General features: G+C 38.5%; 1 long non-coding RNA gene across 2 annotated transcripts in view; it reads left to right on the plus strand.

Annotated features, from left to right (window-relative positions):
• Positions 1-25,477, plus strand: part of LOC136059014 (uncharacterized) — a 29,881-nt gene extending 4,404 nt beyond the window's left edge. Inside the window, exons 1-3 of one of the 2 annotated variants that reach the window (XR_010623177.1) lie at positions 729-812; positions 21,452-21,497; positions 25,254-25,477. This is a non-coding gene — a long non-coding RNA (uncharacterized LOC136059014). Of the gene's footprint in view, positions 1-728; positions 813-21,451; positions 21,498-25,253 lie in introns of those variants that run through there. The other variant, XR_010623176.1, reaches the window with a different exon arrangement.
• Positions 25,478-25,884: the final 407 nt, after the last annotated feature.

Below are 25,884 nucleotides of genomic sequence, written 5' to 3' on the forward strand. Positions count from 1 at the left end.
ATGAAATCTCTGTCACCCACTCCTAGTTATCAGTTGGAGGGGTTATGATGGAAAGCGGCTTTTAGGCTCAAATTGTAGATGGAACGGGACTGTGAGATAGAAGGATGCATTGTCCATTCAAGTGCATGCCTGAAGGATGGCAACACATTTCCTAAAACTGGAGACAATTAAATACAATGTGATGAAGAAACACCTGAGAACAATACATCTATTTCAAATTCAAGTGAAGAAACACGTATACTTAATGTCACAGAAGAATAAGGAAACAAAGATAATTTAGTTTTAAAGTCATCCCCCCGCACCTCCCCCACCACCTCCTTTATTCCTGGTGCTTTTTTCCTGGTGAAACATCAATATCATTAATGTCATTAATGTCAAAACACCAAACGTCAGAACAGTCAAGTCATTCTTTTTGGGCTGCGGATTTTTTTTCCCCTTTCTCTCTTCTTGGAGGGGGTTATAGGTTTATGGTGTTCTTGAGTTACAGCTGAAGGAACAAAGGGGGGGGGGGGGGGTTGGACACAGGCAGGAATTGCGAGAGGAGAGTCCACATTTTTCAGGGTTTCTTCTGTCACTGTTTACTGTCCTTCCCAACGTTTTAAATCTCTCTTTCTCACTCTCTCCCTTTCTCTCTCCCTAAAAATAGTAAGCTATCGGAGGGGGGATGAGGGTGGGGGGGGGTGGGGGGGGGAAGAGAGAGAGAGAAAAAAAAAAAGGCTCTACGGGATGTTAACAGTTTAGAAGAAACCCTGGGATCGCCACGTAGCTAGGAAAAATCGAAGAAGGTTAATTCCGGGAGGCAGCAGCAGCAGGTTTGTGGGATGTGATAAGAGCGGAGCGCGGCGCGGGTTGGGGGAGGCGGCCGAGGGGGACCCGGGCCCGCGCGGCTGCGGTGCGGTGGGGAGCGGAGCGGTGCGGTGCGGTGCGTTGCGGTGCGGGCCGGCTCCACGCGGCCCGGCCCGGCCCGCCCGGCCCGGAGCAACGCGGCGCGGCTCCCGCTCCCCTCCCTCCTCCCTCTCTCGCTCAGCTGATCGCCCCCGAAGACTTCTTCCCTAACCTCTCCGCTCCTCTCCTCCGGGCTCAGCGGACCCCCCTCCCAACCCCCCCCCCCCCCCCCCCATCCCGCCCACCCCCTCCAAAGTTCTCCTGCAGGCACCGTTACACGTTTGGTTTTTTTATTATTATTTTTTTTTCCCCGAGCCTCCTGTTGAAACCACAAAAGCTCTGATAATGACGTTACGTTTCAAAGAGAGGAGAGGGGGAGAAAAATCATAAAGAGCCCAAACAAAACAGCCCGCTCTGTCCTCCTGCCACCTCCAGCTCAGCCCCAAGGAAAACTTGCTGGCCTGGCCGAGGGGGAGCTGGTGCGGGCCGGAGCCCGACACTGACCATTCTGTGATAGACAAAGAGATCCCAGCTCGGAGCGGGCTCTGTTACACCGCGTCTCTCCGCCAAGCTCATTTCACTCCCTAAATCTGCGCTGCGGACATACAGGGGCACAGGATCTGCATAATTACAGCCTCAGCCGCTCCCCTTTTTAATAAAGCGACATAATTCTCTAATAAACGTCCCCTTCCCCCCACCTCCTCCTCTCCCCAGACCCCAGCCCAAGGGAAAGGGGATCCGTGTCTTTTGACTGCGTTCCCTAAGTCTATAGATGAGCTCAGTTTGAAACGAGGTATTACAAGATTGCAGCGTTACAGACCCTTTATCTGAGGCACAGACACTTTCAGATCCCCAGCCCCCACCGCCTCTCCTTTTTGTTGTCTCTTCTCCTCCCGGGGGCTATTTGACAAAGGCACTGTGTTAACTAACATTTTTGTTTAACTCAGCAACTTCTTTTCAAAACATACTTAAACCTGATAGCAATCTCTTGTACTTTTTTTTTATTTCTTTTCCTTCCCCGAGATGAAATTGACTCTGAACCCAAGGCGTTTGCCTCTTATTAATTATTTCTTTCTTTGCAGGTATCACGTATACAAATCTATTGTTAATGTCCCCCTCCCCCCCCCCCCCTCCCCCCCCTCCATAAACCAAACACATTCCGGTACATACTAAAAGGGCTGGGGGGGGGGGGAGGGGGTTGGGGGGGGGGGAAGGGAGGGGAGAGGAAAAGCGACCCCAAATCTCATCTCCGATTCCTAGAAAGTTTTGTTCTCGAAAGAAATAAAGTAGCAATAATACACCGCGGTACGATCCTGCCCCCGCTGCCCCACGTTTGGCATTCACCTCCCGCAAGTGCGCCCAACGAGCGGTCACCTAAGACAAAAAATCACACACCCGAGCACAGCACAGACACCTCGATAACATCCTGAGCTAAATAGTGACGGTCCCGGTTGACTTTTTTTTTTTTTTTTTTGCTGCTGTTGTTATTTTGGCTGGAGCCGCACAAAACGCGCACCCGGACGTTACTATAAATAAAAGCCTCCCAGGTCTGAGCCTGCTGCCGGCGTTTCCTCCGGAGCCTTAACAGCCCTTTTTCAGCTCCTTTCTTGGGCAGATCGCGGGGATTAAATGCCCTGAACCTGAGCTCCTGGCCTTGGATGGGAAGGGAAAGAAAAAGGGAGAGGGAGAGAGAGAAAGGAGCGGGTGAAGGAGCCAGGCGCCCTCTGGGCTTTCAGAGGTCAGCGCTTTGACAGCGCTCTGACCTCCCTCCCCTCCCGGCAACCACCCCAGTGTTTATAAACAAAAACAGTCAGGACTGGCCCCAAACAATAGCAATTCACCAACTTCACAGGCACTTCTCTCGCTCTTATGCAAATCGAGGAAAACGACCGCTTACCGCCGCGCTCCCCCCCATCCCCTTCAGAAAGCCCAAGAGCATATTTCCAGCGGTGATATATCCAAGGGAAAAATTTTACATTCTCTCCTGGAAAAGGACAAAAAGGGACTTCAGAAAGCAAACGGTTCGGGTAGAAACGCAGACAAAAAGCGAGAAAAAGCCAATAAAACTGCCGATCTTACTGCAGAAAGAGGAAAGTTATGAAATATTTATATCTAAATCCAACAATCCACCCTGCCAATAAAGCAGGAATCTTTGTTGTGCAGACAATATGCTAAACTACCTCTGCGACAAACAGCGGTTATAAAGCAACCAGCAAAAGTTATTTTTGCCCAAGGAGCCAAGTTTTCAAAGAAAACGTGTGGATTTTACAGCTAAATAAAAGCCACCACCTCTGTGTTATCCGTAAAAACTACACATAAATTAAAAGCACCGTTAAAAGAAAAGAAATCCTTCCAGCCAGCAAGAAGCACATTTGATCTGACTTACAAAAAAAAAAAAAAAAAGTATAATTAAAACCACCTTTAATTACAAAAAGCAGCTAGCGAAAGCTAAATGAATCAATGCCTTCTCCCCAAAATGTTGTCCGCCAAGGTACAGCACTGACAGTCCTATAGTCCTGCATTAAAGCGTAACTGAAACTCTACAGCTCAGGAATTGATTACGCGATAAGGAGAAAAAAAATGCAAAAGAAAAAGGAAAAAAAAAAAGAAAGAAAAAAAAAGATCCTAATGATTTTCAAACTTTTGTATAAAAATGATGAAGATCAGAAAAGGTTGGAGGAAAAGTTAAAGGAAATATACCTCAAGAGAAAAAAGACCATCTCCTTTTCTTCTTTGTCTATCAGTCTCCAGTTAAAGCATATGGAAAATGTTTTCAAAATGCCTAGATTTGGCACATTGTCATTGCAAAGAGAGGAGCGCAGTGATGCTGTTATAGAAAATGGGAAATAAATTCAGGATTGGGTGCTGCCTCCTTCAATGCGGATTTATCTAAGTTTAATTTAATATTCCGCAATCACTGTATGATCGCATATAATTCACCAAGATTTTTAAGGGCTTTGCCTAAATACGCTGACCACAGGCACAAAGTAATTTATACAGATGATTTCCTTCTTTTATTCGCGTTTATTTTTCTCATTAGAAACACTTTAAATTGCAACTGTAAATAATAGAAATGACGGAATATTAGGTTTGGGGGGAACAGACGCCCAGAGAAGGTATTAGCTTTATTAAAATCATTCTGAACGTAAAATCAAAAAGCACAAAATGGTTGTTTGTAAAACACTAAACCTTTAATCGATTTATTGGCATTCCGATCGATTAGATAAACGGAAATCTATGGCAAGCATAAAAGCATTTAAAATATTTTTCTCTCATTTATAAACAAAACTTTTCTTTTCAGTAGAAAAAAAAAGTGATTATCAAACGACTAACAGGAAATTCTTCAGATATCAAATTACGATAATAAAATTATTTCCACATGGAAAGGGATAATGACAATGATGATAGTAATTATAATAATGAATAATTCAACAGCCCTTTGACATATATGGAAGAGCTTGGTTCAAAAACAGCTTTTGATGGGGGCTACTTTTAGGGGATTTTTTTTTTTTTTAATAAAATTGAGTTTGGAAGCTGAGATGCTCAAATCAAGTGACAGTTTGGGTGCAGCTGCTCAAGTTGCGTTAATTCTTTTCTGTATTTTTCAGGCGGGAGCGTTCATTTTGACATCGCCCTCTAAATTAAGTTACCGCTTATTAGCAAAAAAAAAAAAAAAAAAAGTAAATACCCAGGATACTTCTGAAACGGGGGGCACAAACGTGTGCCTCCACGCCAGGGCGTGGGATGGGGACCCTGTACCTTTTAATTTAAGCGGCTCGCCTGGCTCGCAGTGCACTTCCCAGATTACAGCAAAATTCTGCAAGCAATAATGTATTTGAGCATTTAAGTGAAAGAACACAATTTATTTAGGGGTGGAGGGTGGGGAGCTGCAAGCCGGAGAAATGCAGCAATCAGAGCTTGTGGCATTCTGGCTGCGCGAAGAGGAAGTGTTGCTGTAACGGGTATTATGTTTATTTGATAAAGAAAATCAATGAAAGTGGCTGTAAAGTAGTTAGTGAGGCGTGTGTTTGGGACTCGGGTTGAATAGTGACTCCAGCGGGCTGGTCGATGAGCTCTAAGAGCTCTGGAAATCCAACCTAACCCTCGGAGTGAGCTCTCTCTCACTCAGCGCTGCACCTTCCCCGGGCTGGGAGCCTTCAGCCCTTGTCTCCTCCCTCTGCCTCCTTCCCTCTCTCCCCACATCCCTCCCTCCGTCCCTCCTTCCCTCTCTCCCACTTTTCCGATCCTGCCTTCTTTCTCCCCATCCGCTCCCACCATTCCCTCTCCCAGGTTGATTTGCTCTCCCCAGTCTCTCCCTTCCACTCGCTCCCACACTTCCAGGCTCTCTCCTCATCTCTGCCGTGGCTGTTTCCTCCCCATCAAGCCGCTCCTCGAAGTTGCCCTGTGCTCTCGGATCCTTTCTCCTCCCCTAATTCCCTCCCTATCCTCTCAGGTCTCCGTGTGTCTAAGCTCTCTTCCAGCCCTTTTCACGTCTGTCCTCACCAGCCAAATTCACCTCTTATTTTGGATTGGTTCCCCCGGCCATGTGCTAGCTTAGTAATTATCCCTGCTCATTTCCCCCTCTCACGCCCATGCCGGGGAGACGAGCGCACCGCTCTCTTTCCTCACTTGGGATATTTTAAACATTGGCTCATCTTCAGCGCTGCTCGATTCGAGACCTTCTGCAGCTCTTTCCCCCTCTTCTCCCGCTAATCTTCATTCCCTCTAATTTACCACAGAAATGTTTCTCCTCCTCCTTTTCATTTCCTACTTTACAATTTCCTTTGGGGTTTCTAAATAGGAGTGCGTCCTTTGCGTTTCCCTACCCCCATGTCTTTCACTGTTTCTCCTCAGCTATTTTATTTACCCGGTTGCCAGAGGAATATTTCTTTCCCTAACAAGTTTATCTCCCTGTCCTTCTGCCCCAGTCCATTAAAAAAAAAAAAAAAAAAAAAAAAAAAAAAGTAGAGCTTGTGGCTCTTTCCCTGCAAAGTAACTTGGTTTCAAACTTCTGGTTTGGATTATGTGTCATTATCTATTTTCCCTTATCGCATCCCCCGTTGCCCTACCCGCCCCCCCCCTTCGCAAATAGCATCTTTAGTGTGGTCAATGTTAAACGTGGCACAGCTCGGAAAGCCGCTTCCTCCGCGGCTCTCTGCTGGAATTCATTACTCTCCCCGCTCTTCCCACCGCGCTCTCTCTACGGGGCCCGGCGCGACCCCGCGGAGCCCCCACCGCAACCTCTGCCGCCGCGGGGATGCGCGGCTGCCGCTCCGCTTCCCGCTGCCGCGCCCCCGTCCCCGCCCGCGGCCGCCGGGCAGCGCCCCCGAGCCGCGCACGGAGCGCTATGGCAACCCGCGCCCCACCGCGCGGGGACGGGCCGCGGCCGTGCGCTCCCGCGGGGCTTCGGCGCGGCGTCGCGACGACGCTTCGGGCTGCGGCGGCCCGGGGTCTGGCGGACCCGCGAAGCGGTTGGAGGAGGAGGGGAAGCCCGGCTCGGCCCCTCACTCCTGGGCCTGGCAGGTGGGCGCCGCGCTGGGGGGCGCAACCTGTCCCGCGGTGCGTGCCCTTCACTGGCATCCTCTCTGCGGGGAGAGGTCACCTTCCCCGGCCTTCTACCTGCCCTCGTTTGTCTAGGGAGAGGGAGGTGTGCTTAGGGGACTGTTTTGTCCTTTTTTTGTTTTTTTATTTTTCCCTTTTTTCCTTTTTCCCTTTTGGTCCTTTTTCCTTATTGTGACTTGCTTCTGCGGAGTGGGATCTAGATGAAGGATCTTCCCTGGCGGAGCCACTCGTGTACTCCCAGCTGTGACACATGCCATGTGTGTGTTGCCTTTGTATAGCCCTAGTTGGGCCACATGCCCTTAGCCCACAGTTTATTGCAAGATTTGCTTTCTGTGTTTGTAGGGAATGCCGGAATAAAAAAAGCATTGCCAAGGGTACCACAAGAGTTGATGTCTCAGGCCTGTTCTGGGTTTTAAATAAACCTTAATCTGGGGAAGTGAGTGTTCCAGGTTATAAGTCCCTACCCTCTCCTTTGTTTCATTATTTGGATTCTGTTTCGTTCTTGTGACAGTTCTTTTAAGAGGAGGAAATCCACTTCATTAATTTCATCCATGTTCACTGAAACATTTTCACTGTTTTACGTACAGCAACGTATGTTTAGAGTTCCTTTTTCTCTACAGGTTAGACACACAAAGTGAACAGAACAGGCCCCATCCTGCCAGTCACTTCTCTGTGAGTGAGCCCAGGGTTGCTGCGACATCCCTGCTGTCACAGCCGCCGTGTGCTGTGTTTGATGCAGTGGTTCACCTGCTCCAGGCACCTATGGGGATACCCAAACCAAAATGTGTCCTCAGCTGTCGTCCTCCCAGCTCATATAATTCTGGTTTGCTAAAAGCACACTGCACAGTTCTCGAGCTGAGCTCTGATACTGATAACTTTCTGCCTTGCTTAAATGCACTTCAGGGAGGAACGGCGGGTTTAGTTTAAACGTTGCGCAGCACTGACACAAGCATAGAATGGAAATGAATATCTGAGGTACTTCCAGACAAAATGCAATCCACAAACAAGGCAAACAATACCATCCCAAAGTCCTATTAACTAAAAAGCCAACGCAGAAACATACATTTTACAAATATTTGCCCAGGAACTTAGACTGTTAAATTCTGTCAATATCCCCATCACCCCTGAAATTATTGCTCACCTATATCCACAGTGACCCCAAATTGTCAGAGAGAAAGCCTGCCAGCTGTAAATCCACACGGGGCTACAGCGGGATTGCAATTTATTATAAAGCAGAAATGTTACTGAAGGGAAAATTGGTGCCTATTCCCCAGCCCTCACCTGAAAGGCACACTTTCTAGAAATAAAGGATCTTCCAGAGAATTGTTTAACATTTCTTGTGAGATAGCACTGTCATATTACGTAGATTATGTTTGTTCCATATTCCTTTTAACCTGCTACAAATGCCTTTTTATATTTTGTTTAAAAATGAAAGGTACTACTGAAATTCAACAGCACCTTGAACTAATTGAAATCTGTATCGATGTTGCAGACCTTGTATGTGAAAGTGTATTACAGGATAGTTGAGACAGGGAAATTCCCTTCTTCCCAAAAATGGTCTAGTGTGGAATTTTTTTCCCATCAACTCGTCTCTGATTCCAAACGAGTGCAGAAATATTTCTTATATAATTCAAAAGAGGAAATAAAGGAAAAAGAGCAAACTAAATTTAAAAGCACGTTTTAATAGTTTGGAAGGGAAAAATGAAATAGGTGCATTTCTGGGGAGATCTTTATACAATGTGGAAAGAGCTTGTTTTAAATGTGTGTCTGTACATTCCTTAAGAGGATGGAGTGCACGCTGTACTCAGAGCCATTGGATTTTTGATCTTTTGGTCTAATAATTTTCAACAGATAATTATTGTAATATAAAGTATTCATAAACAAATTCAAAGAGCACTTGAAATCTATTCATAAATGTAAAATCCATGTTAATGTCTAAAATGCCACTGATCATGAAGAAGTATTTGTAAAAGATTCAATTGTAAAAAAAATAGGTGAAACATATTTACTCAATATTTATTCCCAAAATAAATGTGTATACCTAAAATGATGCTAACCTGCGGACAAAACGGCGAGCACTTTTCCCTTTCTGCTCGTTTCTGGTGCCAGTGTTAATAACAAAGATGGAAAGCATGTTTCATTCTTTATCCATAAATTCCTTCAAAATCATCTCTTCTCAGAGACATCCTTAGAAATGAATCAGTATTTCCAGCAAATAATTATTTTAAAACTTAACAGATATGTCATTTTCCTCTTTTTCAGTAGGTAGTTTTAAGTGCTGACTGATCTGAGACTCATCGGTAAAAAGATTGAAATGAAAAAAGAAGAACTAATATGTTCCAAGACAGCAAATATGTATTTTTACACACATGCTAACCATTTGGATTTTCTTTTAATTGGAAGTGTTCATAAATTACAAAATCCCACTGGAGCCAGTGAATAAAAAAGTTAACTACCGACAGGTAAAATGCTGTTTTCTGTGTGAGATCCTCTTCAGCCACACAGACACTTTACATCCCCACTCCACATCTCTTTTGATAAAATAATATTACTCAAAATTTTACTTGGGGAGTATTGTAAAAATAATGTATACCTGTGTGTGTGTGTGCATTCACAAACACACGGAGGCTATCATCTGTCCCCTCTTCACACAAAACTGTTTGTCTATGGCTGTCTATTTAGATGCATACAGAGGTGTGCTCAGTTTTTGGCTCTGGCACAGTAATTAAGGTAGAAAGATTCAGACGTGGTTTAATGCTGAACTTTCAAAATTTAGCATTAGAGTTCTTGGTTCATCTACAACAGGATGGATACTGTGTTTATAGAGTTCATTCTTGACCTTACCTGAGTAAGTACTTTAACTTAAAGTATGAGATGCACCTAGAGGGGTAATACATTGAGTTTAATAGGAAGACAGTTAATAACCTTTTTTCATCCTCATGCACTATCAATCATGGCTGTCACCAGTCTGCTGAATCAAAGCAAAAGTGTTCTTCACAGATGACTGATTAGAAACGCAAAATCACAAGATCCATCTTCATGGTCACTTTTATTATAGTCATTTTTAAACTGACAGCAACCTGCTCAGTTTCAGCAGACTGGGCATCACAAATAGTGTCACTCAGTGCAGCTAAGCATGAGAAGATGTTGGCTGGATTATACTTAAAAATAATTAGGCCCAAAGCCTTTTGTGGAAGCAAGAAAAAGGATTTTCTTGGTTCCAGCCCCATCTTTTCAACACCAGCAGTAGCCTGTGTTTTTTTTTTTTTTTTTTTTGTACAGTGAGTTAATATAAAAAAATATTTTCATCCCTTTGCTTTTTGAGAATTAATCAATTTTAGATAGTCCTTGAATACAATACCTTTGAAAGCTTGAAAACAATACCTTTGCTGCTAATGCGAGCAGTTAGTTTTGATAGAACCACTCTTAAGTGTAGAATTAACATTACATACTGCTATCTGTATTGTGGTGAGCTGTTGGTTTCCAAGCTCCTGAGCAATACTGCAAAAGCTAATTGTCTTGTTAACTAGATTTGTTTCAATAACGCTGTCCCCATTCAGATAAGCTAGTGAAAAGTTCAACAGTTTAAGGTAATTTATAAACTAAATAGGCTCCATAAAATTTTAAATCAAAATGGTATAGAGGAGAGGGAGAGAGAAAGAGAGACAGCGTGAGGGAACACAGACACTGCAAATTGTGCTCTGCTGTAGTGTTACCGAAATGCACTGAAATCTGATTTAAGTATTCAGTAATATTGAAAGATGAAAGAAATTTTTATTTTTTATTTTTATTATTTTTTTAGAATTAGGGTAGATACTGAGTTTGCATCATGGCTTAACTTGCATATGCTAAGTTGAATTGTGTAAATCACTACCAACTCCAAAGAGTGTTTTGTGTGTGTGGGTGTGAAAATGGAAGGACTGGTTCCTTAATGTTTATAAAAGCCATGCACTATGCTTAATGCTTCTTAACATAGGTGAGAAAACAATAGATTCTGGGTTGGAATTTTGGTTTAAGGACTAATGGATTGATAAGACAGCCATGACTAATTGCTGAATTAGGAGGAAGCTAAGTAACCCCCCTTCAAAACTCTTCAAGATTTTTTCCTTTATTTAAATTAAATTCCAATTCACATTTTGAACACAAAACAACATCTTACAGAAACTGAGCATCATTTTAGAATTACTTTTAGGATTCCAGTGAAATGGTGCATCAGGTTTGCCATTTAACTGGAAACCCCAGAGTTTACAAACACCCAGAGGCTGCTACTAAACCAGATGTATCAGACTATGATTTCTTTAATACAGCTCAAAGGACTTTAAGTCCCATAAAGAGCTAAAACTTTCCTTTAATTCACCCATGCTAAGTATGAGCAGCTTCAGTGGGTCACAGTGTTGGACCTCTCTGGCAGAACTACTTGTGTTCCTTCCCACCCTCGCCTCTCAAAAAGGGCAGGGCTTTTGTAAAGCTGGGCCTTCCAGAAGACAGTGCTGTTCCTTCCCACCTTCAGACCTCATTCCTGCTTTTCTCACGAGGCCATATACACACACAGCAGATAGAATCATGCACTACAGCTCTCACTGGCACCTCTCTACCCACCATGTTACATGTGTTTTTAAAACCACACAACATGAATAAGTGTACCACTGCTGGTACCCAGCTATTTATGTTGACATATTTATCCTGAGCTGATCGTGCCAGGAGAATATCTGTAATTAGAGTATCTTTAATAGTTTTATGATGTTTCCACACACTGCATAAACAGCCATAAGACCAAAGAAGGAAAGCAGGAAGTTTTATGTCCAGCTGAGATTCACATGCTCTGTAAACAGTTTGATGCTTTTTTTCCCCCAGTTAATGTTTATCTGAAGGATATAATTAGCATTTGATGATATGGTCTCACGTAGAGACTCCATGTTTGTTAAAGTGGTTTTAACATGCATTCTATTTTCTGATGAAAAATTGATACACTAATGCTGACTGACATCTGTCTAAAAATCAAAGGGGCTGAGTATGTCTGAATTTAAATTTATGAGCTTTAACCAAAAGATAATCAAGCAGAGAAACTAACAACGGCTACTGATATATAACACATTCATATTTTAATAATGATGCTTTTGGGAGAAAGACAATGTTATTTAATTTTTTTTTCTCCTGGTAGGTATTTTTATTAGTATGCTCTCAATATAAATAACTAAGGAAAGTTGACTGTAAATTATTCATGTGCACTTCTCTTTTTTTTTTTTGTGTAGTATGTATCTATTTTAAAGAGACCCTGAGATTTGAAAATAGAAATTACAGAATAAACAACAAAGTAATACATTTATTCAGGCTGCACATACTCCCAAGTTTCAACTAGAAAGTTGTCCATTCTCTTCAATATTAAATATTACTAATCTACTTCCTAGGGTTTGTTCAGGCCTCATGACCATTTTAAGACAGTATGGAAAAGGTGATTGGTACAGCTGAACTTCAGTATATAGTAAATCAACATATCTCCAATAAGGATCGTAAAAAAGATGATCAGTGGTAAGAGATTTGTTTTTAATTTTCCCACTGTCACGATGAAAGCAGATACGGACAATATGTTTTAAAAAATATTTTAAATTCTTTAAGAAAACAACTATGGAATCCTAATTCCGTAAAATTTGGAAAAGTGTATATTGTTATACTGTGTTACTGTACATGCTTACCTTCCTAAAAGTGCAGTATTTACTGTATTGCTCATTGTGTGCTTATTTATTATGTCACTAAGTTAGTTATCTACAATTTCTATTACACATTAGTATAAAACATAGAGTTTAAAATTCCAGGATTTTTATAAGCAAACTTAACAATATTTCCAACTATACTTTTAACTAATAACCCCTATCATGAAATTGCTTTGTGAATGAAGCAAGTATTAACGTAATTTTTCAAGTTCATGCTTTTTTACAGGAGATGTTACAGTAAAACTGTTACTGCGTATTTAAGTATTAAATGTATTTAAAAATTTTATAATATTTTCCAAGATATGAAATATTTTATGTAATAAATAGGTGAAAGAATCTGCATTTTCTTCAGTAATTTCTAATATAACTGGAAGGGAATGATTCTTATTGCGTAGAAACACACACAGAAGACAGAAGCTGAAGCACAACTTTGTTTGTTTGTTTAAATAAGTAGATCTAGCCAAGTAATAAGACCACAAAGTACCTGGAAGAATTCTCTTTCCAATGTCACTTATCCTAAACGTATCTACACCCATGGAAAAAAGCCCTTAAAATCCTCCAGCAGCAAACACACAGCAGCAGACAGAAACAGTAGGAATTCCCATGCCACACCTGCCTTTTTGCTGCCTGAATATGCAGAGATTTTTGTCCTCTCTTCATTTTTTTTTCTCTTTGGTTTCTGCAGTGTTCCTTGCAGGAGCTTAGAGAAGGGAAAAGTCTTTTCTGTGAGCAGCAGGTTGCAATGAATGTATATATGTGAGAGAGAGAGAGTGTGTGTACGTGCATACGAAGTATTACGAGGGCGAGAATGGCCATCTTTTAACATCTCTTTCCTACCTGGGACTCAGTACCTCAGTTACTGCTCACGGAGCTTTAAAGGGAAAAGAGGAAAGAGCAGACACCATGAAAACTGCTTTTATTTTCTATTCAAATTATCAACACTTAGAATAAAACCTATTGCCAGACATTGGTATTCTCAGGGGCTAGCTAGGTACAAATTTTTACTTTCTCCTCCAAAGCTTACAGATGAGTAAGTCCAGACAGCTGCTCACTGAATTCTGCATTTTTGCATTCTCACTTTCTAAAATACCACTCACATATTATAAAGTAAGATTTTATGTTTTATTATCTCTTATTTTTTTCCCAGTCTTTATTATCCCAGGATTCCTTTTTTGCCTCCTGGAAAACGTAATAGCCATGAATTCTTACAGGTCATCTATGCATTTTTCTTTATAAGAACAGAACATTACAGCAAAGGTACAAACATATTCTTTGTGAAACAGAGAAAAACCAAATATCTTTCTTCCAAAAATTAGGAGTAATACATATTTTTGTCCAGCTGTCTAAGGATGCACGTAGAAGTTGTAGTATAAGTGTTATGTGCTAAAACACACTAAAACATGAGTGTGATACAGTTAGAAAACATCAGGAGAAATATCTCGTTTATCAGGTATCAGGTTCAGGTATAAGCACACAAGCTTTGTTTTTCTTCTACCTCACTTTTAGATGCAGACTAAGGGATAGTCTCGATCACAGTTTGGTGGGAGAAAGGAAAATGTTATTTTCATATAAATGTCCAGCAAGGACTTTAGAGCACTGCTGTGGAATGCAAAAGGGGTAAAAAGCATTCCCCAAATTTCCTTGTCCTGATGATAAAAGAATACTTTCGGTGCTACAGTAGGGTTTGATTTTTTTAATATTTGATCTTTCTTTGTAGTTTTTACTCAAACTTGACTGTATTTAGGACCTGTTTTCATCTTTGTAAAGCACTAGGTTTTCCTTCTTTGTAAGCTACTCTCCCTTAGTGCATCTTAGTTTAATTCATTCTTAGCATAAGAAACACCCAGGTTCAATCTGGAGACCTCCTTCCAACATAATTTAGCTAGACCTTTTTTTAGTAAAGGTTTTCTGGTTTTCATTTTCACTTCATATTCTCAAATAAAAGATCCTTTGTTGTCTACCATTTGATTGGCCTTAATGAAAAACACTCCATTTTAACTTAACAGTATTTCCCTTTGAATTTATTATATTTAAGGACACTGTCAAAAATCAAGCATTTAATCTCAGGTTTTTATACTTAAAATTATATTACTATCATATGGTTCAATGAGGTGATGTAAAAGTATATTGAATTGATTTCAAAAAGAAAAGTGAAAAACTAGCTTCATTTTAATATGAAACTAAATACTATGGCTAATGTGCAGATTGGGTATGGTAGTTGACTTTAAAGACTAACATGTGACAGGGTGCCAACAGCTGAATTGTGCAGTATTGACTAAATGAGGTTCACTGATTTGTATTGAGGCTAATATCTTCTTTAAACAATTCCGTGTAAATTGTGCGTATAAAGTCATTGGAAGCTATTTCTCAGGACAGCCTCGCTAGCTAGCTACCTGCTGGAGTGAGGAAGATAATCAATAGAAAGAAATAGAGCTGAGCATGAGACTAGGAAGCTTCAGAGCAGTTAGTGCTGATAAAAGTAGATGATGTCAATATTTGGGAATAACACAACTCTAGGATAACAGACAAAAGAGAAGTGCATATGTTGTAGAGTGTTCAAACAGGGGCAGAATTAATGCATAAGTGGCAGATGTTGCCCCAGGCTGCAAAAGACATTATTTATTCCAGGTATTGTTAAATTCCTAGTGAAACACCACTGCTCAATATAGTGTATTAAAATTATATCTAGCAATGAGGAGTCAGGGTATTTTTTACATGGGTAGAAATTCTCAGCTATAAAGAAGCTGATGCACTCTATTGATACAGAGCATTTTCCACATTATCTCCTTGACCTCAAAAGAAAGAGCCTCTGTCAAAAATGAACACTGCAAAAGCAGTGTTCAGTGCTCTTTAATTAAATGATTATTTAGAACCAATATTTTAAGTAGCAACAAAACCAAAGTGGAAGAGCATAATTTGGCAGAAATAATTTTTTTCCCTGTAAGGACGTAGACATCCTTGAGTGCACTCTCTATACCCCCCTTTTTGTGTTTGAAGATTACTGAAACAAAAAATTCCCAGTGCTCATTCAGGATTATAATAGGATGAATGCTTTTAGCTGTAGTGTCCTTATTGATAGTGAAGTATTGGTATATTTTTGCTAATTTAATAGTAGAAATCAGTTTTCCTCTTGCTGTCAGGCGATGAATTTTTGTTCTTCCTTGCTGATCTTTCTGTTGATGTATTATGACATAGTCTGTCAACATGAACAGATATGTGAAAGGGAGATTGGGTGACTGAGACATGCAACCTGAATATGGCTTCTCTTGAATTTTAAGCATATTATTGTGTTTGGGTACAGTCAGTATAAAATGAGGGTAGTTTTTTTTTTTTTTTCTTTCCTCTATTTTGATGTAGTTTAAGCTAAAGCAAAAGAGTTCGACTTTGACAAGGTCCTAAAAGCAAAGTAGATGTGGTAACTCCAAAACATATGCACGAAAGCTGAAAAAGCTTTCACGTCTAAGTCAACAGCCCTTTAAAACTAGTGTTTGTGAAACACCAAAGTTTTTGCAGAAGAACTAATTCAGGCTTATCTGATTATTAAGCATTGCCATCGTTTTTTTAAAGAATTAAATAATTCCACAAGGTTTACATGGTTTTGTTGTCACAGATGTTTTTATTGTTTGGTGTTAGATATCTGGATTATATCAAGTAGGTGATTACTATGTCAGCTAAAAAGGTCAAGTTCCATACTTCTTATTTCAACCATCATAAAAAAATCTTTCTGTAATGACTCACGCATCTGTACTGTAGATCTCTCCATACTCATTTTAAAAAACTTCTATATGACGTATGTCTTAACATGTAAAAAATCCATGTTTTGGTAATTAATATGCTGATAATATTCAGATGAAAGAGAAATACATGTGAACTCAAATAGTCAATCTTTCCCCAGCAAATTTCTCATTAAAATAGTGATATTAATCACTAAGTATCCAATTCCTAGCACTGAAAGTTACTGTCATTAGAATGATGTGCTATAAAAACATTCATATACTGTTCTTTTCAGGTTGCTGTTACTTAGTTGTGATATGTGCCGTCATGCCCTCTAAAAATTATAGGAATATATAAGATTCTTACTTTAATACTTGACTCCAAAGAAAGCTTCATTGCAAATAAAGCATGCATTTTGATTTGGGACACAGTGAAAAAATCTTTAAAGATATATACATCAACTAATTTGTTAATCTTGTGCCACTTTCAGAATTTGTCACACATATAGACCAGGAAATTGGCTTCATCTCATTCTACCTCTGTGTTGAATTAAAAACCGCTACTGCAAAGAAGAGCATGATGTGGGGAAAGAATAAATTTAGTTCTTTCTTTAGTAATGCACATATATTTCCATACATTTCACATCCTAAGGGAGCCTGTGAATGCATTCAATAAATACAAAACTGTAAATCCAGGAAAAAGGAATTTTTATATTATAAATTTCACATAGGACTTTAGTCTTAAAAGATCTAAAATTATAAATGTCACTATGCTTTTATTCTTTGGTCAAAATACAGGATATGGAAAAAAATGAAGGCACTGGTATTGTTCATTAGTATTTCTGAGAATATTAGATGTTTTAGAACAAAAAACGTATTCAACAACAACACTTGAAGATTAACAAAATATGAGGTATGTCCTGCCAAGCTAATTCTACCTTACATATCCTAAAATCAAAATCATATATGTAAGCATTTATATGGAACGATTGACTAGCTTCACCTTATATATTAAGGTCAGCAAAAAGAGGAGTTTATGGATAAAGGGCAATAATAAAGAGGTAGCCTTTAAACATGATTAGTTGGTGTCTATTAAAGATGTGTTAAAATGAAATATATACTGCAGATGAAGGAAATTACTAACTCCTACTGGGATGATAGACTTGCTATATGTGTATTTCACTATACCTTTAAAATATTTGTGAATTTGACTGCATTCTGAAGAGACAGAGCAATGTGGGAGATTTATGAGGGTCTGACGGAAACAGGGCTAGGAAAGATTATGGCATACTTGTTTAGAAAAACTGAGAACTGAAGGTTCCTGATTTACACTGACATATATCTAGATGAAACTATAGTTTGCAAATTGCCTAGAGGAGCTATCTTTTATTAAGTGTTTGATGGGTACAAAAATGTACATATCTATTCTAAAACATTCTAGGAATACTGATACTATGTTTGCAAAGCAATGGTAATGTTTTAAGATTTTCTTAAATATTTTTATTTTTACAGTCACTTTACCAGTGTTCTGACCGCTTGTGCCTGTTGACAGAACCCCGTGGCCAGGGAAGTTGTGTGGCATTATTTGCTATTCTAGGGAATATCAGCGGTGTGCTAAAATAGTAGCTGCATTACAGCACTGGGAGAAGTCAAACTGCAGCCTAGCACTTTTTATCTTTTCAACACACTGCTAACATTTTGGACACAGTCTATGTCTTCACAATTAGAGAAGGGAGGGTGGATGTTGTAATTGATGACTTTCAATATGAATGTCTTTCCAAAGGCTATCAAATTTAATGCCATGCAACAATGACATTACATAAATTTATTTTGAAATTAAACAAAGAGCAACAGATAAGGAGTGCAGTTTTACCAAATGCTCTAAGATTCCTTTCACAGAAAGCCTGAAACACTGGTAGGATTCATGCTCAGGTCAACTTCTGCTTGTTTCATTCCCACTGACCCAAAGTGGATGACTTGTCAAAGGTGGATAGCAGGCTGGCTTTGCACCATTATTTTCAGTACATTAACTTCCTCTTTCTTTAGGAGCTGTTACATTTTAATCTTATTTTAAATCATTATTATCATACTGGAAATCTGTATTAGTCAGTGCAATTCTTCTTTCATAACTCACATTTTATTAATGCAATTAAAATTGGTATTTACTAATGCTTCAGGAACAAAATTATAAATTTAAGATCAATTTAACAATGGATGATGTTAAGCTTTCTAGTTCTGTCAGCATATTTTCAACCCAGGTGAATACATTATAGAAATATTTGGCAATATTTTACATTATAATCTACCTGTTAGGTGGTAAGATTTGTCAAGCCCATAGGTACGCTGTCTACCAATTATATATAAATAATGTTTTTATTTATTTACATTTTTTCACACACAGATGTTGAAACAGGATTAAAAGATCAGCGTTTTTACAGATTTCACTGGCCTCTAATAATACTCATAATATAATAAACAGAATTTGTTTGCTATTTTGGTTGGCAACACAGGAAACCAAATTTATGATCAGACAACTATTTACACTTTCCTTATGGATATACGTTCAGTGCACTGACAACTTTACAAAAGTATTTCTGTGTTACAGTATAACACAAAGACTTCTACATTTGTGATTAGCAACATGCACCAAAGAATTTTTCAGTAGCTAGCATACTTTTCTTAAATCATTAGCTCATCAGATCAGGGCAAAGATGCTTGGATCTTTCTGAATGTTTGCATAGTCCCTAGCATAACATAATGTGTACTAGAATATAAGGAAATAATTGGCACTTGTTAGTTATAAGCAGCACTTGTTAGCATAGGCTTTCTAGCGTGCCAACAAGCAATTAACCTCAGAATCAGTCAATCACCTTTTCCTGGTTAACTCACATTACACTTTGAGGAGAGCTGCCATCTTCTTGTGGAAAAATACATGTAATATTGCCCCTAACCATGATGTGTGTTCTAGACCAGTGTAACTTTATTCTATTCAAAGAGTTAGAGCTTTCTAAATAGGAGTGTAATCAAGAAAACTATTTTTCTTCCATGACTGTAAATTAGGAGTAAGTGCACTTAATTCATTGAGATTGCATCTTTGTAAAACTGTGGCACTGAAATCAGAATCAATGTTTTCTTTTGGTACCTAAGAGGTGAAAGTGTAGTACTGTATGTAAGTCAATCAAAGTAATGACGTTGCTTAGCAATGTAAATGCAAAAGAGTAGATTGCTGATGCCAAGAAATTTGCACCCATGTATTGCACATGTCAATGAAACGGAGGCTACACTGAAACTGCAGTGCAGTGTGGAATCAATGCCCTAATTAGTGACTTCATCTCTATTAGATATGTCTGACTTCAGAAAATATGGTGAGGTTATTTATCAGCTCATCATCACTAAGGGAAGTGAGAGTAGCTTTTTCATTCTTTTTTTTTTCTTAGATGTGGCAAATGCCTTCAATTTATTTATTTTTTTAGATATAGCTGACCATGAGAGTTTTATGCATGTGGGGTTTTTTTTGGTTGTTTGTTTGTTTTTCACAGATCAGATAGATTGATAGGGATTTAACGGGATAATTTTCGCCTATTTGCTTACATTTAAGAATGGTTTCCATGGAGGAGAGGCATGGGCATCCCAAATTGTGTGATTTAAAGTAGATCATTTAATTCCGATAGGAGGCAGCAACTTCCATAAATGACAACATTTTTTGCTTTTAAAATCTCCACTGAAATGCTGATTTGACACCTGTATGAAGCATTATTTTTAGAAACAGGGACTGGGGCACTTCTTCTCCCTTGACTACCAAAATGACAAATAAATATCATTTATTTTACCTTTCCTGTGAATTTTGTGACTTGTGCCTTGGCGTGTGACTGCGATGTGCATTTTTTGTTGACAGATGTGAATAAGGTATAGAGTCCAAAATAAAAATGTACCTGATCCAAATAGGAAGCAATATGCAGGATAACTTAAGGAAGAAAAGAAAACATGGTCTCACTGTATTCCTGGTTATTTCCATATGGGAATAAACAGATGAACGTGGAATATTTTCATAGGTAAGTGAGTGAAGGAAACAAAAAATGAGAGACTTGAGGCCTGTAGGACACTTTCACACTGATCTGAAAGGCTTCTTCATATTTAATTCCAAATAAATCTTTCAATTTTGTATTGAAGTCTTCCCAGATCAGGTAAGAAAGCTATAGAATAGGAAGTTCTTTAGCTTCATAGAAGTTTAGTTAATATTACTTAAAGTTCTCCATCTTTCAGGGTCAGAATTCCTCTTGGGAGTGTTTCAAAAATTAAATCTTTTGTGATTTATTATTATTATTATTATTAGTAGTAGTATTCTTTTCAAATAATCACTGTAGAAATCCTACTGAGGAATATTCTGATCTCAAATTGCTTTACATTTGATTAATTTTTCAAGCTCCTATTGCTGGTTGGGCATTGCATGAATGCTGTTAGTCATAATTCAGATATTAACACTTATTAGTGAGATAGTAACTTTAAAATATAACAGTATGTTTAAGTCAGTCTTTGGTAATGAGTTTTCTTCTGCTTCTGAGTATGCTTTAGCTAAAAATTGCAATTTTCATCTTGCCTTGATATTCAGTCCACTTTTTACAGAATTTACATCCTCAGAGCTGCTTGTAAATCAGCATTGTTGGGAAAGGAAATGTACTTAAGGTATAAGAATATGAAGCTCTCTCTCATTCCAGTGCAGAAACACAAGCAGCAGAATCAAGACTCAACATATTTTTTTAATATTAAGTAAACTTCCTGGTGCAACTGTGGTAGAATAAGAAGATATATGAAACTCATTGGTTTCATTGTACACTGCATATAGCTGTTACATGCCACTAGACAGGAAAAGTGTTTTAGGCTATATTTCTTAAAGTATTTAACAGTTTTAAGAGCTTTTAAATCAAAGAGGTATTATAGATTAAAAAATTTTGGTCAGTATTCTGTGTGAGAACATAAAGAAAATCAAGAGAAAGTAATAACCATATGAAGTAGAAGGAAGTGTCCTCACTGATGAAGAGAGAAAATGTTTGTTTAGATACAAAACATGATAACTGGGAGTATTTTTCTGAAGTCAGCATTATAGACCAGACTTATGATGATCATTATTTATATAGACTTATAATGTTAACTTGTAGCATGTTGTGAGCTCCGAAAGTTAGTTAATTTTGTTTTTTCTTGTTTAGGCTGATATGTTTTCTCATATTTTTTACTTGTAGATTTACAGAGATAATAGGATTTTTCTTTGTTCTGCCTCAGTAACAGTTCTATTGTCTTTTTGCCTAGGGAGCTAGAGAGCAGTCTTGGTCATTTAACTCGTATCTTCAGCATGTCCGTGCAGCACAGCACATTTTTGCCTCTTGGTTATTAAAACAGGCCATAAAAATCCATTTTAAATGGTGACTTAAGAAATGCATCCTTGTCAATAAAGAAAAATTTGTAGCCTTCATCATATTTTATGATTAAAATATATGGTTGCATAAAATAAATTGGTATTGTTTATTTAGTGTAAGTGCTTTATTCTGATATTTTCATACTTATTCACACATTTTCTTTTCCTAGGTACCTTTTTAATGCTGAAATGGGCATGCTAATTTTGAACTATGCGGTAAGAAGCTCCTTCTAAAATATTCAGTAACTTATTTACTGGAATTTAACAAGCTGTGTACTTCAAAGCTTCTTTCTCCTCTAATTATGTGCGTGAACTCTGCAAATTGTACTGCCAACTTGAGATTTGGCACAGCAGCAGCAGTGCAGAAGCAGCCCCCACCGCTAGGAAAGGTACAAACACGGGCAGGCAACCTGTGATGGGCCAAGAGACCTCGCTTACCAGGATTTGCTCACGGTTATGCTTCTGGCAACTGACATTTCCATTTTACTCAAAGCTTCTACCTTTGTGTCATCAGACAAAGCCCCATGAGTGGTAGCACAGCAAACTGTAGCCTTCATTCTCAAGTTCGAAGAGGAAAAGTTATTTACATGCCTAAATCGCAGAGCAAGCTGTTCAAAGGTCACTCTGTTACCCATTGTTTTAAACCACTAAGTTTTCTATAAGCTCTATATGGAAAGGGCACATAATTTGGGCAGAAACATTTAATTGTTTGTTTTTCTTCTTTTATTTCTCTTTTCTTATTGAATGATCTGATTTTTGTATGACCAGAGGAACAACGAAGATGGGATGTTTCTGTCATTCCTTACCATGAATGATTGCTAAAAGGGACCATCAGAGATTGCAAGAGAAATCTCCGACCCTCCTTAAGATTTTTATGTTCTGAAGAAAAATGACTTTTAATTGGTTAGGATTTTAGAGTTTATGATGTAAGGAAAACTACTGATTCCTGCAATGACTGATCCTTTACTGTTTTTATCAGACTTTCAACTGAGCATTTACACTCTTTTGTTTTTTAATTCAGACAAATGTTAATTGTTTTATTGCTGCACTGTCATTTTCCCCCACTCCATTTTAGACATATTTTCCTGAATGCGAGCTTTAATTTAGTGACAAGAAGTCTAATTTCTAGACATGTACTGTTATCAGTGGAAGTACCAAGATGTGTGAATGGTGATGCTAAGGGAAAGCACAAATAATGCCTTTATTCATTCACAGATGAACACCAAGAAGTCAAGATTATTCAACAGAAATGAATAAATGCAGCTTGAGATATCTTAATTTTCCAAACCACAAGAGCAACAAACAATAAGGATAACATATAAACCAACAAACAGAAAAATTGGTTGATTTTCTTAAAAAATTTGTAACTTAAAAAAAAAAAAAGAGGGAAAGCTATCGTTTGACATGGTGATTAGGGTAGATTGGAAGACTTGTCTCAGAGGCTGCTTATGCTGCTATTGCACAGCAAAACTGTGTAGGTCATTTAATCTCTCTTAGTTGTCCTGCTTGTAAGAAACGAGCTGATAACACCCACTGCAGCCTAGTACTGTGCAATATCCAGATGTTTCACAGCACAATAGAAAAGTGTGTCACAGTGTACTTAAAATTTGCCTGTTAAACTTCATGTTTTTGAGATAAAAGTAAATGTGGGATGCAAATCTTGAAAGATCTCATAGCTTAAGGTGGTGGTGGCAGCTTTATGCTTTTCTGAGATATATTTTCTTTTTGGTTGTTTTTTTTTTTTTTAGCTGCTTAATGGGCTAATTTTTTGGTATAATCTCTGGAATATGTATGTCTCCTATGGCTGATAGAAAGTATGGCTGTTGCAAATAAAAGTCTCTTTTAGGAGATCCTGTGATCAGCAGAATTCTGTCACCATCACAAAAACATACTTAGCACGGCATATATTTCTCATTTCAGCTAATAAACCTTTAGAGACATCTTTGTCTGGCCAACATCTCAAGCCTGTTTGCTAAATGATATTTCTGGAAGACTCCTTACCATGAAAGCAATTCAGACTGAGTCAAACAATATGTAAATGACATAGCTTGTCCCCATAAATAAGCAAATTGATGTTTACCAGTTTCAACAGTTTGTGGGCTGGTTTGGCCTGGTTCCATGACTAATAGGGTGGGGGACCCATGGACCCACGCCCTGGGAAAGGGGGAGGGGGAGATGGGAAAGGGTAGAGAAATGGGCCTAAAAACAAAATAGAGGCAATGATCTGAGGAGGAAAACTAATTTACTAAATAAGATATCAGAATGCAAAATAACACAATATAATTGGAATTGAAGCTAATAAAACAAAATGAGAGAGAGAGTGTCCAAAACCAAAGGCCTTACTATACAACTGAAGGCAAGATGGCAGGAAGGGTGCACTGTGGAGAAAAGCAGCAAAATAAAAAAAAAGCTGTCTTGGGACTTGTGAGCAATTTTATCTTTACCTTTCAGTGGAAAACAGGAATGCAAAGTTTTCTGGGGTATGCGGTTCTTCTCTTCTGAGAATCAGGTTCCCAGAAATTCGTCAGTCCATGGAACTGGAGCATTAACTCTTTGACTCCCAGCGCCTTACATGATGTTATAATGTGAAGTACTGATAACAAAAATCGTAAATCCATTACACCCACTGCAGCAAAATACTTCTTATTGGTACTACTAATACCATAGTCTTGAAAAAGTTAACTGGAAAGACAAACTGAGAAAAATTGGATGCAATATATTTCAAAGTGGACATCTACATAAACGTCTTCAGATCATGATTGTGCTTCTGAAGTGATTCCTGATGGCCTCCACTTTGCTATGTTTAACACTGTGTTAGTGTTGTCTCATGGGCAGGAATTAGCTTTGTTTTTGAGACAGCTAAGCTGAGGTGTATTGTCTGGGCACTCATGTCAGTAATCCATACTCAAACAGATACCAGGTTCATGGAACCATATAAAGTGATCCTGAGGTGAGGGCAGCAGGGCTACACTAATTGTAAAGAGACTGGACATCTTCCGATCGTTACACTATTTGTTGTTCATAAACATAACATTAGTGAGGCTACAGAATCCTGCATCAGTTGTTAACCACCAACTCTACTGAGTTCACAGAGGATTTTGCAAGGAAGGAAAGTGCATAGAGATCCCTATGTTGATGGTTGTGGTTTGCTGTTCATTTCCCAGATCTGTAAGAAATGGTCATGGCCTCTTTCTGAGAGAGGCTTGAGAGGTAGATACTGCCAAGGTAGAATGATTTAGAAAGAAACATTACTTTCTCCTGGGTTTGTACTTGAACAACAGGGACAGAGAGGAATATTTTGCACTGTATTTACAGCTTAACCTAAATTTTTCTTCTGCAACATGGACATATTAGTCACTCACATTGTAATTAGCTGGGACTACAAGTACAATAGTTTATTTGCAGTCGATTTTCTCAGATTTTATAAATAGAGAAAGAGTATTTCTTGAAAGAACAAGACAAGACTTGGACTGCTGTGAATCTCCTTTCAATCATTTTGATGACTGCACATGTTTTGTACTACATAAAAGGATATCAGCGGGGAATTACTGAAAGTTGTACAAAACCTATATAAAACTAAAAGTTATCTCTACAGAAAATATGGAAGTACTATTGATGTCTACTCTCAAAATAGGCCTATAGTAGTGTGGCTGAGATTTTTTCTCTTGAGTATTCCAAGCCATGCCCTAGGCTTGCCTATAGCTTTAGGTTCTTGCAGTGAAGCTGTGAAAGGTTTTCTGGCATTGAACAATGGTCAGAGTCTATGACATGAGAGATATTAAAAAAAAAACACAATAAGCTCATAGTCATTTATATTTATACTTGAAACTTCCAGCATTTAGGGTAGGAAAGGCAACTAAACAAAGACGGAACCAAACTGGATTATTAAAACATCCAAATTAGGAATGCAGAATTTTACTTTCAAGATATCAGTGAAGTGACAAAGATGTCCTTTATTTCCATCTTTACCAGTGTTAAGAACCAGCTCACAGCTGAAGCGCAGGTTATATCACTGATATATGCTTGTCAGATACCATCAAAGGTATTACATACTACAGGAAAATTAAGTGTTATATGATACAAAAGGATGTATTAGGATTGTTGGTAAGGTAAAGACTAAAACAGAGGGTAACCCATGAACATAACCCTTCATGTGTTATCTGCCTTTATTTAAATTCAGAATGGTTTATAGTTTTAAGGGGCATCTTTTGGACTCATTTTAATTGTGAAAATGGTTAATTTGTGTATAGTCTAATCATGTTACTATTTCAAGTTACTTTAATTTCAGTACTTATGTAAGTTCAGGAAGCAGAATTTCATTCCATCTGGTGATTACTTCTTTACTTACATTAATCATACAGTCAGAAAACATGGAATAAAAAAAATAAGGAACTACTGAAAACTTGACTGAACATACTAGAGAAATTAATGTGACTAAGTGTGCCCATATGGAGCTTAAAAATTTCAGCACACTGAAATAAGAAATTAATGTAGAAAACAAACAGGGAACTACAAATGCTGTGGTTTCCCCCAAAAAACTCAATTTTCCTACTATTTGAACTAGCTAATATATCAAAAGTAGACAAATATAAAAATAGCTTTT

The sequence above is a fragment of the Cyrtonyx montezumae genome, unplaced genomic scaffold (genome assembly GCF_038088225.1).
Source record: "Cyrtonyx montezumae isolate F1298 unplaced genomic scaffold, pur_monq_1.0 scaffold_8, whole genome shotgun sequence".
NCBI classification, from domain to species: Eukaryota; Metazoa; Chordata; class Aves; order Galliformes; family Odontophoridae; genus Cyrtonyx; species Cyrtonyx montezumae.